Source organism: Ornithorhynchus anatinus, chromosome 3, assembly GCF_004115215.2.
Source record: "Ornithorhynchus anatinus isolate Pmale09 chromosome 3, mOrnAna1.pri.v4, whole genome shotgun sequence".
In the NCBI taxonomy this organism is placed as follows: Eukaryota; Metazoa; Chordata; class Mammalia; order Monotremata; family Ornithorhynchidae; genus Ornithorhynchus; species Ornithorhynchus anatinus.
In genome coordinates, this window is record NC_041730.1 from 110,464,499 (window position 1) to 110,479,081 (window position 14,583).

A 14,583-nucleotide genomic window follows, 5' to 3' on the forward strand; every position below is an offset into this window, starting at 1 on the left:
TGGACAGAAGATGAGACTCGGTCACTTTCCTAACAGTGCTTGCCTTTGGGATGCCTCTGCCTCAACCCTCTTTTCCTCCTTTTCAGGATCAGGAAATGGTAGGCAGCTAATGGCCGGGGCAGAGGGGACATGATGAGAGTGGCAGTGAGGAGAGCAGAGGGCAAGCGAGGGGAGAGACTGGGAACCCTCACCTGCGCAAAGGAAGCCTTACGTTGCTGCTCTCCAGAGAGTTTAATCAGCCCACTCAGCCCACAGCGCGGCTCTCTCTGGGCCTGGCCTTCATGAAAATTATCCAAGCCCAATGGTTTCACTGCAGGAGGCATGCGCTCAGATTTGTGTCTAAGATGAGTCTTTTCAAATGGGTTGCTCCTGTTCCAATTTAAATAATAATAATAATAGTATTAAGCACCTACTATGTGCCCAGCTCTGCATTAAGTACAAGACCATCAGATTGGACACAAGCCCTGTCCTAAACAGAGCTTCCTAAGAGGTAGGAAGATCAGAAAGTGTATTCCCTATTTTAGGACCAGAAAATTGAGGCCCACAGTGCTTAAAGGATTTCCCCAGGGTCAATCAATTCATCAGTGGTAATTATTTAGTGCTTACTGTGTGCAGAGCACTGTACTAAGTGCTGGGGAGAGCATAGGCTGACAGAACTGGTCACAGAACCAGCTCGTGCTAAAGCTGGGATTGGACCATAGGTCTCCTGAATCCCCAGTCCCACGTTCTTTCCACTAGACCACACTACTTCCCAATATTCTCTAAAATGTGTGGGACACTGTATAATTCCAGTTTTCAGTTATTCTTTGCAGCATTCCCGGGATTCAGGTCACTATTCTTTTGGCTATTTCATGTGACCACTGAAATGCTACGGGGTTGGATGAGGTTAAAACATCTCATTGAGAATACTAGCATTTCTGAGGCCGGGTTATAAATATGTTGAACTTTAGTTTATCAGTCATATCTGTCCTTCATTTCCGTTCCCATCCTTCCCTGCAGTATCCTCAGAGGAGATCTCCTCCCTCCTCGCAAGTGCCACCCCCTCCACCTGCGCCTCGGACCCCATTCCCTCTCACCTTCTTAAAACCATCGCCCCTGCCCTCCTCCCTTCCTTAACTTCTATTTTTAACCACTCAATCTCCAAGGGCTCCTTCCCCTCTGCCTTCAAACATGCCCACGTCTCCCCCATCCTAAAAAAACCCGCTCTCGACCCCACTTCCCCCTCCAGTTATCGTCCTATCTCCCTACTACCCTTCCTTTCCAAAATCCTAGAACGAGTCGTCTACGATCGATGCCTAGAATTCCTTAACTCCCATTCTCTCCTAGACCCCCTCCGATCTGGCTTCCGTCCCCTCCACTCTACCGAGACTGCTCTCGCTAAGGTCACCCGTGACCTCCTTCTTGCCAAATCCAATGGCTCCTACTCCATTCTGATCCTCCTTGACCTCTCTGCTGCCTTTGACACTGTCGACCATCCCCTCCTCCTCCATACCTTATCTCACCTTGGCTTCACGGACTCTGTCCTCTCCTGGTTCTCCTCTTACCTCTCTGGCCAGTCATTCTCGGTCTCCTTCGCTGGAGCCTCCTCCCCCTCCCATCCTTTAACTGTTGGAGTTCTTCAAGGGTCAGTTCTCGGCTCTCTTCTGTTCTCCATTTACACTCACTTCCTCGGTGAACTCATTCGCTCTCACGGCTTTGACTACCATCTCTATGCAGATGACACGCAGATCTACATCTCCGCCCCTGTCCTCTCCCCCTCCCTTCAGGCTCGCATCTCCTCCTGCCTCCGGGACGTCTCCACCTGGATGTCGGCCCGCCACCTAAAACTCAACATGAGCGAGACTGAGCTCCTCATCTTCCCTCCCAAACCCGGTCCTCTCCCAGACTTCTCTATCACCGTGGATGACACGACCATCCTTTCCGTCTCTCGGGCCCGCGATCTCGGTGTCATCCTTGACTCGTCTCTCTCGTTCACCCCACGCATCCTATCCGTTACCGAGACCTGCCTGTTTCACCTCTACAATATCGCCAAGATCCGCCCTTTCCTCTCCCCCCAAACAGCTACCTTACTGTTACGGGCTCTCGTTATATCCCGGCTAGACTACTGTGTCAGTCTTCTCTCTGACCTCCCTTCCTCCTCTCTCGCCCCGTTCCAGCCTATTCTTCACTCCGCTGCCCGGCTCATCTTCCCGCAGAAACGATCTGGGCATGTCACTCCCCTTCTTAAACAACTCCAGTGGTTGCCTATCAACCTCCGCTCCAAACAAAAACTCCTCACTTACTTCGAGGCTCTCCATCACCTTGCCCCTTCCTACCTCTCCTCCCTTCTCTCTTTCTACCGCCCACCCCGCACGCTCCGCTCCTCCGCCGCCCACCTCCTCACCGTCCCTCGGTCTCGCCCATCCCGCCGTCAACCCCCGGGTCACGTCCTCCCGCGGTACCGGAACGCCCTCCCTCCTCACCTCCGCCAAACTGATTCTCTTTCCCTCTTCAAAACCCTACTTAAAACTCACCTCCTCCAAGAGGCGTTCCCAGACTGAGCTCCTCTTCTCCCTCTACTCCCTCTGCCATCCCCCCTTTACCTCTCCGCAGCTAAAGCCTCATTTTCCCCTTTTCCCTCTGCTCTTCCACCTCTCCCTTCCCATCCCCACAGCACTGTACTCGCCCGCTCAACTGTATATATTTTCGTTACCCTATTTATTTTGTTAATGAATTGTACATCGCCTCGATTCTATTTAGTTGCCATCGGTTTTTACGAGATGTTCTTCCCCTTGACTCTGTTTATTGCCATCGTTCTTGTCTGTCCGTCTCCCCCGATTACACTGTAAGCCCATCAAACGGCAGGGACCGTCTCTATCTGTTGTCGACTTGTTCATCCCAAGCGCTTAGTACGGTGCTCTGCACATAGTAAGCGCTCAATAAATACTATTGAATGAATACGTCGCTTCTGAGATTTTATCCATGAGTATATGTGTGGTTGAAAAGAAGAGAGCACGGTCGACATGAGAGTGTTAACTCTTTGTGGGCAGGGAATATGTTGCGTTTATTCTTTGCTGCCCATTCAGCTAGTAGAGTGCAACCAATCAATCAATCGATAACATTTATTGAGCACTTACAGTGTGCAGAACACTGCATTAAGTGCTGGGGAGAGTACACAGCAACAGAGTTAGTAGACACATTTCCTGCCCAAAAGGAGCTTACTGTCTAGAGGGGGAGACAGGCATTAAAATAAATGGATATGTACACAGGTGCTGTGGGGCTGTGGGTGGGGTAAATTAAGTGTGCAAATCCGAATGCAGAAGTGACACAGAAGGGAGTGGGAGAAGAGAAAACAAGGGTTCAATCGGGGAAGGCCTCTTGGAGGAGGTGTGATTTTAATAAGGCTTTGAAGGTGGGGAGAGTGGTCTGTCAGATACAAAGAGGGAGGCAGGACCTGGGCAAGGGGTCAGCGGCAAGATAGTCAAGATGGAGGTACAGTGAGTAGGTTGGCATTTGAGGAGTGAAGCGAGCTGGCTAGGCTGTAGTAGGAAATTAGAGGTAAGGCAGGAGAGGGAGGTATGGTAGGAAGGGTTACACTATACCATGTAGGAATACAACAAATTCTATTAATACCATTCCTATTCTCCATGCTGTGCCTACATCTTGTGCTAGGCTTATGCACATGTTACTGGCCATATCTGGAGTTGCCTTTGATTTTATAACTTGCTATTCATTCATTCATTCATTCATTCGTATTTATTGAACACTTACTATGTTCAGAGCACTGTGAGTGTATAACAATCGACACATTTCCTGCCCTCAACGAAGTTATTCTATCGCAATCTCCCAAAAGTCTCAGCTGAAAAAGATGACTCTCACTCCTTAATGACAGCCTGAGTCTGAAGGCCAAGGTTGTGTACCAGCTGCACTAGGAATCCCAAAATGCTGTCAACTGTTAATTTTTCTTAGCTCAGCAGAATCTTTTGTGGTTTCGTTTTACTTCATCTCTTGTTCTCCTTGCTTGCGGCTCCTTCCACTCTGGCTCATTATTTAGCAGGTGTTTGGGCATCCTGATGTCATCCCCCCTCCTCTCAGGAACTACTCAACAAGGTGGGATGCGATGAGCACTATTGCCATGGGTGGTGGACTGGCTGTGTTCCAGGACCTCATTTTAACATCCCGCCTTATTATGAGGGGTAAATACAGTTCGTAGGTGGAGTGGATGGAAGTGTCCAAGAAGCTGGCTGGGGCAGCTGAAAGTTCAGGCCTAGTGAATAGGGCGTGGGCCTGGAAGTCAGAAAGACCTGGGTTCTAATCCCAGATCTGCCACTTGTCTGCTGTGTGACCTTGGGAAAGTCATTTCACTTCTTTGTGCTTCAGTTGCCTCATCTGTGGAATGTGGATGAATAATATGAGTCCCTGGTGATATATGGATGGTGTCCAACCAGATTAGGTTGTGTCTACCCCAGCACTTACCCCAGAGTTTAGTCTACTCTAGCATAGTGAATGCTTAACAAATACCACTTACAAAAAAAGAGGTTTGGGCACTGCATTTGTTCTTTAACTATTCAATTTGGTTGGAACCCTGATGACACAATACCTCCACACATTTATTCCAGTGACATGCTGATCTTCTTAATCTGCTCTTCTAACTGCTTTATCTGGCTTGCTTCAATAAACGGTGAGCTGCCTAGGTAGCAGAACTCAATTCATTCCTTCATTCATTAGTATTTATTGAGCGCTTACTATGTGCAGAGCACTGTACTAAGCGCTTGGAATATACAAATCGGCAAGAGATACAGTCCCTGCCCAATGATGGGCTTACAGTCTAATCGGGGAGACAGACAAAAAAAATAGCAATAAACAGAATCAAGGGGATAATAAATAGAATCAAGGGGATAATAAATAGAATCAAGGGAATAATAAATGGAATCAAGGGGATAACTCAATGACCCTTCCCCCTTTCCTCCCCCGCTTTCCTACCCTTGCCCCCTAACCTTCATTCTGCTTTGGCTTGAGTTTCCCAAATGCAGCTGATACAAGACCTTGGCCTTCAGATTTAGGGACAGTGATTTTGGTCTGATTCTTCATACATATTTGGATCCTAATAATTTTCTCAGTTTTACATGAAAGCAACCATCCTGGCTGCAGACTTCCTGTTCAGTTGAACAATACCTTCCTTTAAAATAGGATAGGACCTTTTGATGGGTTTCTGCTGATCAGACAACAGCTTCTGAAAACTGACAGAACTTGAATCACCGCCCAGTGACTTAGAATGTAAGCATGTTGCCATTTGGTTGTAAAACCAGTTTCTCAGCCTGGGGGTGAGCGTCAATGTTCAGGAGGTAAATAAATGTCCTGACACAAAGGGTGCAGCCTGTTTAAACTGAAGATTAAAATTTCTATTACTGCCAGAGTTACTTAGAACTTCTGATGGGTTTGCATCCCTACACTCTTTTTCAAATCTCTGTACAACCATCCTTGCCCGGGGAGTGGGCATTTCAGAGGAGGATAGCTTTATGAAGCATGTGTTACAGTTAGAGCTGCTTTCTATAGCTCTCCCACTCATTCATTCATTCAATTGTATTTATTGAGCACTTACTGTGTGCAGAGCACTGTACTTAGCCTTTGGGAGAGTGCAGTATAGCAATAAGAAGACACATTCCCTGCCCACAACAAGCTTACAGTCTAGAGGGAGAGACAGTCATTTATATAAATAAATAAATTACAGATATAACAATAATAATAATGATTACGGTACTTGTTGAGTGCCCACCATGTGCCAAGCACTGTTCTAAGCACTACGGTAGATACAAGTTACTCAGGTTGGACACAGTCCCTGTCCCACATGGGGCTCACACTCTTAATGCCAATTTTACAGATGAGGTAACTGAGGCCCAGAGAAGTTAAATAACTTGCCCAAGGTCACACAGCAGGAAGGTGACAGAGCCAGGATTAGAACCCAGATCCTCTGACTCCTAGGCCTGGGCTCTATCCACAAACCCATGTTGCTTCTTCATGTACATAAGTGTTGTGGGGCTGGGAGGGGGGATGAATAAGGAGAGCAAGATCTCTCTGATCTGACCTTTCTTTTCTCCAAGTCTCTGGGGATAAACCTAATTAATAATTTTTAGTTATAAGTTAATTTTTAATGGTATATGTTAAGCACTTATATTTGCCAGGCACTGTACTAAGCCCTGGGATAGATATAAACTCTTCAAATTGGACACAGTCCCTGTCCTACATTGGGCTCACAGTCTTCATCCCCATTTTACAGATGAAGTAACTGAGGCAGAAAAAATTTAAGCGATTTACCTAAAGTCACACAGCTGGCAAATGGTGGAGTTGCTTTATTATGTGCTTTTTCTGTGCGTAGCCCTGTATTAAACACTTGAAGAGTACAATACAGTTAAAAGTTACGATCCCTGTCCTCAAGAACCTTCCAATTTAGCATGGGAGACTGACATCAAAATAAATTAAAGATGGGGGAAACAATATAATATAAAGGTATGTACACCAATTAAGTAATGGTATTTATGGAGCATTTACTGCTTGAGAGAAATAGGGGGGAAGATGAGAGATTTGTCAGGGAAGGCCTCCTGGAAGAGATGTGACTTCAGAAGGGCTTTGAAGATGGGGAGAGCAACAATATGCCAGATATGAAGGGGGAGGGAGTTTCTTTGTTAAGTGATTATTATGTGCCAGACACTGTACTAACCTCTGGGGTAGATGCGGATAATCAGGCACCACACAGTCTCACATAGCACTCACAGTCTTAATCCCCATTTTCTAGAGGAGGTAGCTGAGGCAAAGAGAAGTTAAGTGGCTTGCCCAAGGTCACCTGGCAGACCAGTGTTGGAGGCAGGATTAGAACCCGCGTCCTCTGACTTCTGGGGCCATGCTTTTTCTCCTAGGCCACGCTGCTACTCAGCACAGTTGGCTAGCGGAGCAAAACTTGTGAACTGGAATGCAGTAGGTGAGGAGTGAAGCCAGGGAGATGGGAAAGAGCTGGTTGAAGCCAATGACCGGGAGTTTCCGCTTGATGCCGAGAGGAATGGGAAACCATCGGAAGTTTCTGAGAAGTGGGGAGATGAGCACAGTACGGTGTGTTAGAAAAACGATACGGCCATCAGATTGAAGTTTTGACAGGAGCAGGGGAAGGCTGGAAGTGTGAAGGTCTTCAAGGAGGCTGATGGAGAAGTCCAGTCAGGATCTGACCAGTACCTGGCCCAGCACTGTATCAGTTGGAATGGAGCTGAAGGGGTGGATTCCTTCTGTGATAAGAAGGAGGGACCATCAGGATTTGATGATTAACTCAGGTGACTGTGGGTAGGAACTTATCTATCAATTCTGCTATAACATACCCTCTCGAGCCCTTAGTACCCACTGAATAAATACAATTGATTGACTGAAAGAGAGAGCAGAGTCAAGGATAACGCCATGGTTGTGGATTTGAGACACAGGGAAGATGGTGTCCTTTCTCCTGAATGACTCCAAATACCTATCTCAGATGAAAAGAAACAGAAAGACAGAGCCCAAATGCAGGACTTTGGTTATCAGAATCCAACACCCCTATCATTCATTAACCCACAGAAACAAAGGAAAGGAAAGGTAGCTAGTCCTCTGGAATAGCTACCCGCTAACTCACTTGGTTTTTCTGCAGTACCAAGCCCTGGGAGGTGGTTGTGGTGACATCCGAACAATTGGCCTCGCTGAGCCAACTAGAGAGAGGCATGTCCTAAGCTCTGAATAAATACCATTGATTGGCAGTCAGTCATATTTATTGAGCGTTGACTGTGTGCAGAGCACTGTACTAAGTACTTGGGAGAGTCCACTACGACAATCAACAGACACATTCCCTGCCCACAACGAGCTTACGGTCTAGAGTCTACCACTGATTGATCGATTGGTTGATGCCCTAGGGAAGCCCAGATGCCACCTTCGTAACTCCAGAATCTGTTGTGACCGCACAAGCTTCCCCCACGAGCCCGGACTCCGGAAAACAACCGGAAGGTTAGGTGGGGGCCGAGCTTCGGGCCGAAAGCCTGGGGCTGGGCGCTGTTGAACATGGCGGGCTGTGGTTAAGCCCTTCTTCTCCAGTCCTGTGGGCTCTTCACCCATTTTAGAATGGTTTTCTTTGAGCTGTCCCAGAGACTGACCCTTCCTGTTCTCACACACTGACCCTCATGGTTTGGGGTGTAGTTAGGGTCACCCCTAAGTCACCTCACCTCCACAGCACTTCCGTACATACCTTCATACACAGTTGCTGCCTGTACCTGTAATTTATTTTAGGGTTTGTCTCTCACACTAAATCACAAGCTCCTTGAAGGCCAGGACTGTGCCTACGATTCTATTGAACTGACCCGATTGCTTAGTCTACTGCTCTGTACTAACCATTGTTAATGCCACGGTGTGGGTTTGAGACACAGGGAAGATGGTAGCCTCTTCTCCTGAACGACTCCAAAGCCTACCTCAGTTAAAAGAAACAGAAGGAGAAAGCCCATATGCAGGGCTTTAATAATAATAATAATAATAATAATAATGTTGGTATTTGTTAATTCATTCATTCAATAGTATTTATTGAGCGCTTACTATGTGCAGAGCACTGTACTAAGCGCTTGGGATGAACAAGTCGGCAACAGATAGAGACAGTCCCTGCCGTTTGACGGGCTTACAGTCTAATCGGGGGAGACGGACAGACAAGAACGATGGCACTAAACAGCGTCAAGGGGAAGAACACCTCGATAAAACCGATGGCAACTAAATAGAATCAAGGCGATGTACAATTCATTAACAAAATAAATAGGGTAACGAAAATATATACAGTTGAGCGGACGGGTACAGTGCTGTGGGGATGGGAAGGGAGAGGTGGAGGAGCAGAGGGAAAAGGGGAAAATGAGGCTTTAGCTGCGGAGAGGTAAAGGGGGGATGGCAGAGGGAGTAGAGGGGGAAGAGGAGCTCGGTCTGGGAACGCCTCTTGGAGGAGGTGATTTTTAAGTAGGGTTTTGAAGAGGGAAAGAGAATCAGTTTGGCGGAGGTGAGGAGGGAGGGCGTTCCAGGACCGCGGGAGGACGTGACCCAGGGGTCGACGGCGGGATGGGCGAGACCGAGGGACGGCGAGGAGGTGGGCGGCGGAGGAGCGGAGCGTGCGGGGTGGGCGGTAGAAAGAGAGAAGGGAGGAGAGGTAGGAAGGGGCAAGGTGATGGAGAGCCTCAAAGCCTAGAGTGAGGAGTTTTTGTTTGGAGCGGAGGTCGACAGGCAACCACTGGAGTTGTTTAAGAAGGGGAGTGACATGCCCAGATCGTTTCTGCGGGAAGATGAGCCGGGCAGCGGAGTGAAGAATAGACCGGAGCGGGGCGAGAGAGGAGGAAGGGAGGTCAGAGAGAAGGCTGACACAGTAGTCTAGCCGGGATATAACGAGAGCCCGTAATAGTAAGGTAGCCGTTTGGGTGGAGAGGAAAGGGCGGATCTTGGCGATATTGTAGAGGTGAAACCGGCAGGTCTCGGTAACGGATAGGATGTGTGGGGTGAACGAGAGGGACGAGTCAAGGATGACACCGAGATTGCGGGCCTGCGGGACGGGAAGGATGGTCGTGCCATCCACGGTGATAGAGAAGTCTGGGAGCGGACCGGGTTTGGGAGGGAAGATGAGGAGCTCAGTCTCGCTCATGTTGAGTTTTAGGTGGCGGGCCGACATCCAGGTGGAGACGTCCCGGAGGCAGGAGGAGATGCGAGCCTGAAGGGAGGGGGAGAGGACAGGGGCGGAGATGTAGATCTGCGTGTCATCTGCGTAGAGATGGTAGTCAAAGCCGTGAGAGCGGATGAGTTCACCGAGGGAGTGAGTGTAAATGGAGAACAGAAGAGGGCCAAGAACTGACCCTTGAGGAACTCCAACAGTTAAAGGATGGGAGGGGGAGGAGGCTCCAGCGTAGGAGACCGAGAATGATCGGCCAGAGAGGTAAGAGGTGAACCGGGAGAGGACAGAGTCCGTGAAGCCAAGGTGAGATAAGGTATGGAGGAGGAGGGGATGGTCGACAGTGTCAAAGGCAGCAGAGAGGTCAAGGAGGATCAGAATGGAGTAGGAGCCATTGGATTTGGCAAGAAGGAGGTCATGGGTGACCTTAGAGAGAGCAGTCTCGGTAGAGTGTTAAGCACTTACTATGTGCAGAGCACTATTCTAAGTGCTGGGGTAGATGCAGGGTAATCAGGTTGTCCCGCATGAGGCTCACAGTCTTAATCCCTATTTTGCAGATGAGGTCACTGAGGCACAGAGAAGTTAAGTGACTTGACCCCAGTCACACAGCTGACAAGTGGCAGAGACAGCATTCGAACCCATAACCTCTGACTTCCAAGCCTGTGCTCTTTCCACTGAGCCACGCTGCTTCTCTATAAGGTTATCAGAATCCAACATCCCTATCATTCATTATCCCATGGAAACAAGGATAGGGAGATCCTTTCAATAAATTCCAGTACATGTCAATAAATGCCAATAAATACCAATGACTGAGTGACTAACTGACTAGTCGTCCAGTTTTTATATCAAACAATCTGATTTTCAGCTAATCAGGCATCACACTTCCCAGGATTCCCCTGGACAAATACTAGGTTAGGCTGAATTTGACGTACTTCTGCAAAGTGGCCCTTGTGGCCTTCCTACATTTCACCGTGTGCCAGGGGAACCATATGTGATGATATATGCCTCTCCTCGGCTGGTGTTTTTTCGAATGCCATCAGTCGACAACCTAGGAATGTTGATTTCAAAAATCACTTAGCGACAGAGGCGGTCCTGAAAGTTGTCTACTTCAAAACAATCATTTTCCCATTCTAAGGTCTACTCTCGGAGACACACCATGAAATGTGGGACCAGAGCTGCATTAAGGAGCTTGACAGGGTTGTGGCTCTCGAAGGGATCCCTCAGAGACACTGAGCACAGCCCAGAATAAGCAGCATGGCAGAGTGGATAGAGCACTGGCCTGGAAGTCAGAAGTTCACGGGTTCTAATCCCGGCTCTGCCACTTGTCTGCTGTGTGACCTTGGGCAATTAACTTTACTTCTCTGGGCCTCAGTTCCCATCTGTAAAATGGGGATTGAGACTGTGAGCCGCACGTGGAACAGGGACTGTGTCCAACCTGATTTGCTTGTATCTACCCTGGTGCTTAGTTCAATGGCTTGCACATAGTAAGTACTTAAATCCCAAAATTATTCTTATTATCAATACCAAGCTGTGGGGGACCCATTTGGCTGGGAAAGAAGTTTCCTGCTGTGTCAGTAACTTTACCCTTCCCTTCTCTTCTTTGTGATGGGGAGAAACGTGGGAGAGAAGAAAAGCCTAACCAACTTGGGTCCTCTGGATCAGACTTTACTCCCCTTTCTTGTCCTTCTTTTCCCAGGCTCCCTCTGTTGCAGGTCTACAGCCAGGAGGGCCTCAAGACATGGTTCGAACCACTTCCTACTAGAGCTCACTCAGATTTCTTCACACGTTTTAAAAATTTCCAGGACAGTCAATCTCTGACAGGGGTCATAAAAGTAACTGTGTTATTTGCTAGGTGCTTTCTAAGTGCCAAGCACTGTAATTAACTTTGGGGTAGATATAAGCAGATTGGATACAGTCCCTGTCCTGCGGAGAGCTGGGTCATGCCCAGTACAACTTGTTCCGCCCTGCTCCTCCATCACACAGCCACAGGTGGTATTTTGGAGTGAGGGGATGGCAGTCCCTAGACTGCTGACTCCTTAGAACACCGAACTCAGGGGAATGCGGAAATTGAGCCGGGAAGTTTTCTTTAAAATGGGGATTAAGACTGTGAGCCCCACATGGGACAGGGACTGCTTCAAACTTGATAACTTCATATCTACCCCAAAGCTTAGGAGGGTGCTGGCATATAGTAAACGCTTAAAAAAATGCCATCATTATTATTCTATTGGCATGCTTGATTTGGTGCCATATCACAGGCAGCCAGCCCGGGAGCCGGGAAAGGCACAAAGGAACCAAGAGCCCGGTCACCCTTGGCCTCCCTCGTCCTCTCATGAAGAGTACAGGTTTGCTCTGACTTGGCCACGGGCCCAGTTGCCCAATCTGAAAACAACTCTTCCCCATCCTGCTTCCAATTAGTAGGGAGATAGTTAACCCCTAGACTAAGCCCCACTTTTCCTCATCTCCCATTCCCTTCCGTGTCACCCTGTCTCTCTCCCTTTGCTCTTTTCCCCCTCCCCACCCCACAGCACTTATGTCTATACCTGCAATTGTATTTATTTATATTAATAATAAAAACAATAATGTCGGTATTCGTTAAGCGCCTTCTATGTGCCGAGCCCTGTTCTAAGCGCTGGGATAGGTGCAGGGTAATCAGGTTGTCCCACGTGAGGCTCACAGTCTTAATCCCCATTTTACAGAGGAGGTAACTGAGGCACAGAGAAGTTAAGTGACTTGCCCAAAGTCACACAGCTGACAGGTGGCGGAGATGGGATTAGAACCCATGACCTCTGACTCCTAAACCCCAGTTTTTTCCACCGAGCCACGCTGCTTCTATGATGTCTGTGTCCCCTCCGTCTAGGCTGTGAGCTCGTTGTGGGCAGGGATTGCCTCTCTTGATTACTCTAGTGTACTTTCCCAAGCGCTCAGAACAGTGCTCTGCACACAGTAAGCGCTCAATAAATACGATTGAATGAGTGAATGAAAGCCACTAGCTAGGCTGTCATGCCCGCTTAATCTGCCACCTGGTGGTAGTGGAAAGAAAATGCCAAACATTTAGGTTTGAAGAAGGGACTCAGTTTTAGTCCTGAAGAGGAATCTCCAGATTTGACTTTAAAAAACTGTCCCAAACCAACATTCTCTCTAACTTTTGGTGAGGATTAAACAACCCTTACTTCACCCCTAATTATGATTATAGAGTATAATGTTATCGTGGCTCAGTGGAAAGAGCCTGGGCTTCGGAGTCAGAGGTCATGAGTTCGACTCCCGGCTCTGCCACTTGTCAGCTGTGTGACCGTGGGCAAGTCACTTAACTTCTCTGTGCCTCAGTTACCTCATCTGTAAAATGGGGATTAACTGTGAGCCTCACCTGGGACAATTCGATTACCCTGTATCTACCCCAGGGCTTAGAACAGTGCTCTGCACAGAGTAAGCGCTTAACAAATGCCAACATTATTATCAATCACACATAATAATAATGATGATGGGATTTGTCAAACCCTTACTATGTGCCAGGCACTGTACTAAGCGCTGGGGTGGATACAAGCAAATCAAGCTGGACACAGTCCCTGTCCCATGTGGGGCTCACAGTGTCAATCCCCATTTTACAGATGAGGTAACAGGTTCAAAGAAAAGAAGCGATTTGCCCAAGGTCACAGAGCACACAGGTGGTGGAGGTGGGATGAGAACCCATGACCTTCTGACTCCCAGGCCCATGCTCCATTCACTCACTACGTAATGCTGCTTCTCTAAGCCAAGCCAGAGAGGAGTCAGATTTGCAAAGTTGGGGTTTGTAGATAGACACATCATCCCATTGCACTATAGGCTCTTTTCCAAACAGAAGCTAGTGGGGAGACTCTGGTCATTTATTCAGCCAGTTAATCATACTTACTGGGTGCTTACTGTGTGCAAAGCACTGTACTAAGAGCTTGAGAGCACATAATATAACAATAAACAGACCTATTCCCTGCCCCACTCCCTGTCTTCAAAACATTATTCAAGGCATATCTCCTCCAGAAGGCCTTCCCAGAATGAGCCCCACTTTTCCTCATATCCTACTCCCTTCTGTGGCACCCTTACTTGTTCCCTTTGCTCTTCCCCCCTCCCAGTCTCACAGCCCTTATGTACATAGCTGTAATTTTATTTATCTATATTGATGTCTGTTTTCCCCGACTCTAGCCTGCAAGCTCATTGTGGGCATGGAATTGTTGTGTTGTAGTTTCCCAAGCGCTTAATACAGTGCTCTGTATACAGTAAGTGCTCAATAAATATGATTGATTGAATGAATGAATGAATGAATGAATACAGGGGGACTCACTGGCATCTAAACATGAGGAACTGGGGTCATGGGGGCCAGGAGAGGAGGGGCACAGCAGAGAGGGCCAAGAAGAGAAATAGAAGGAAAAGAAGCAAAGGGGGACAGAAAACATCCAGGGGCCAGAAACCATGAAGCATGAGAAATTGGGAGGAAAAGGGAAAAAAAGATAGGAGGAAGACAAGGAAAAGCAATCCCATTGATTTTTTTATGGGTCTCAAGAAGTCAAAACTTAATTAGTAGAGTTTTATTACTTTAAAAACAAATTGAGTAATATCACTATGTTTCCAGGTGAGGGCTACATGTTCTGCTGCGTATGTTACTAAGGCCACAAACAGGGTCCTTAGTTTTCTTTATTGAGTGCTGGAAGTGAACACTGTTTGGGGCCACTATCGAGGGTGTGGGGCAGGGCTTTAAAGGGCAAATAAAAATGAATAGGCATTTTTATGAGAGAGAATGAATGAGAGAGACAGAATTAAGAGGGAAGATAAACAAAAGGGGGAGAGAAAGGAATGAGGAGAGGAGATAGTTGATTGATTGAGGTGGGGAAGAAGGAGAGAAGGGAAAGTTGGAATGAAAAGCTGAGGAAAGGAAATGGGAC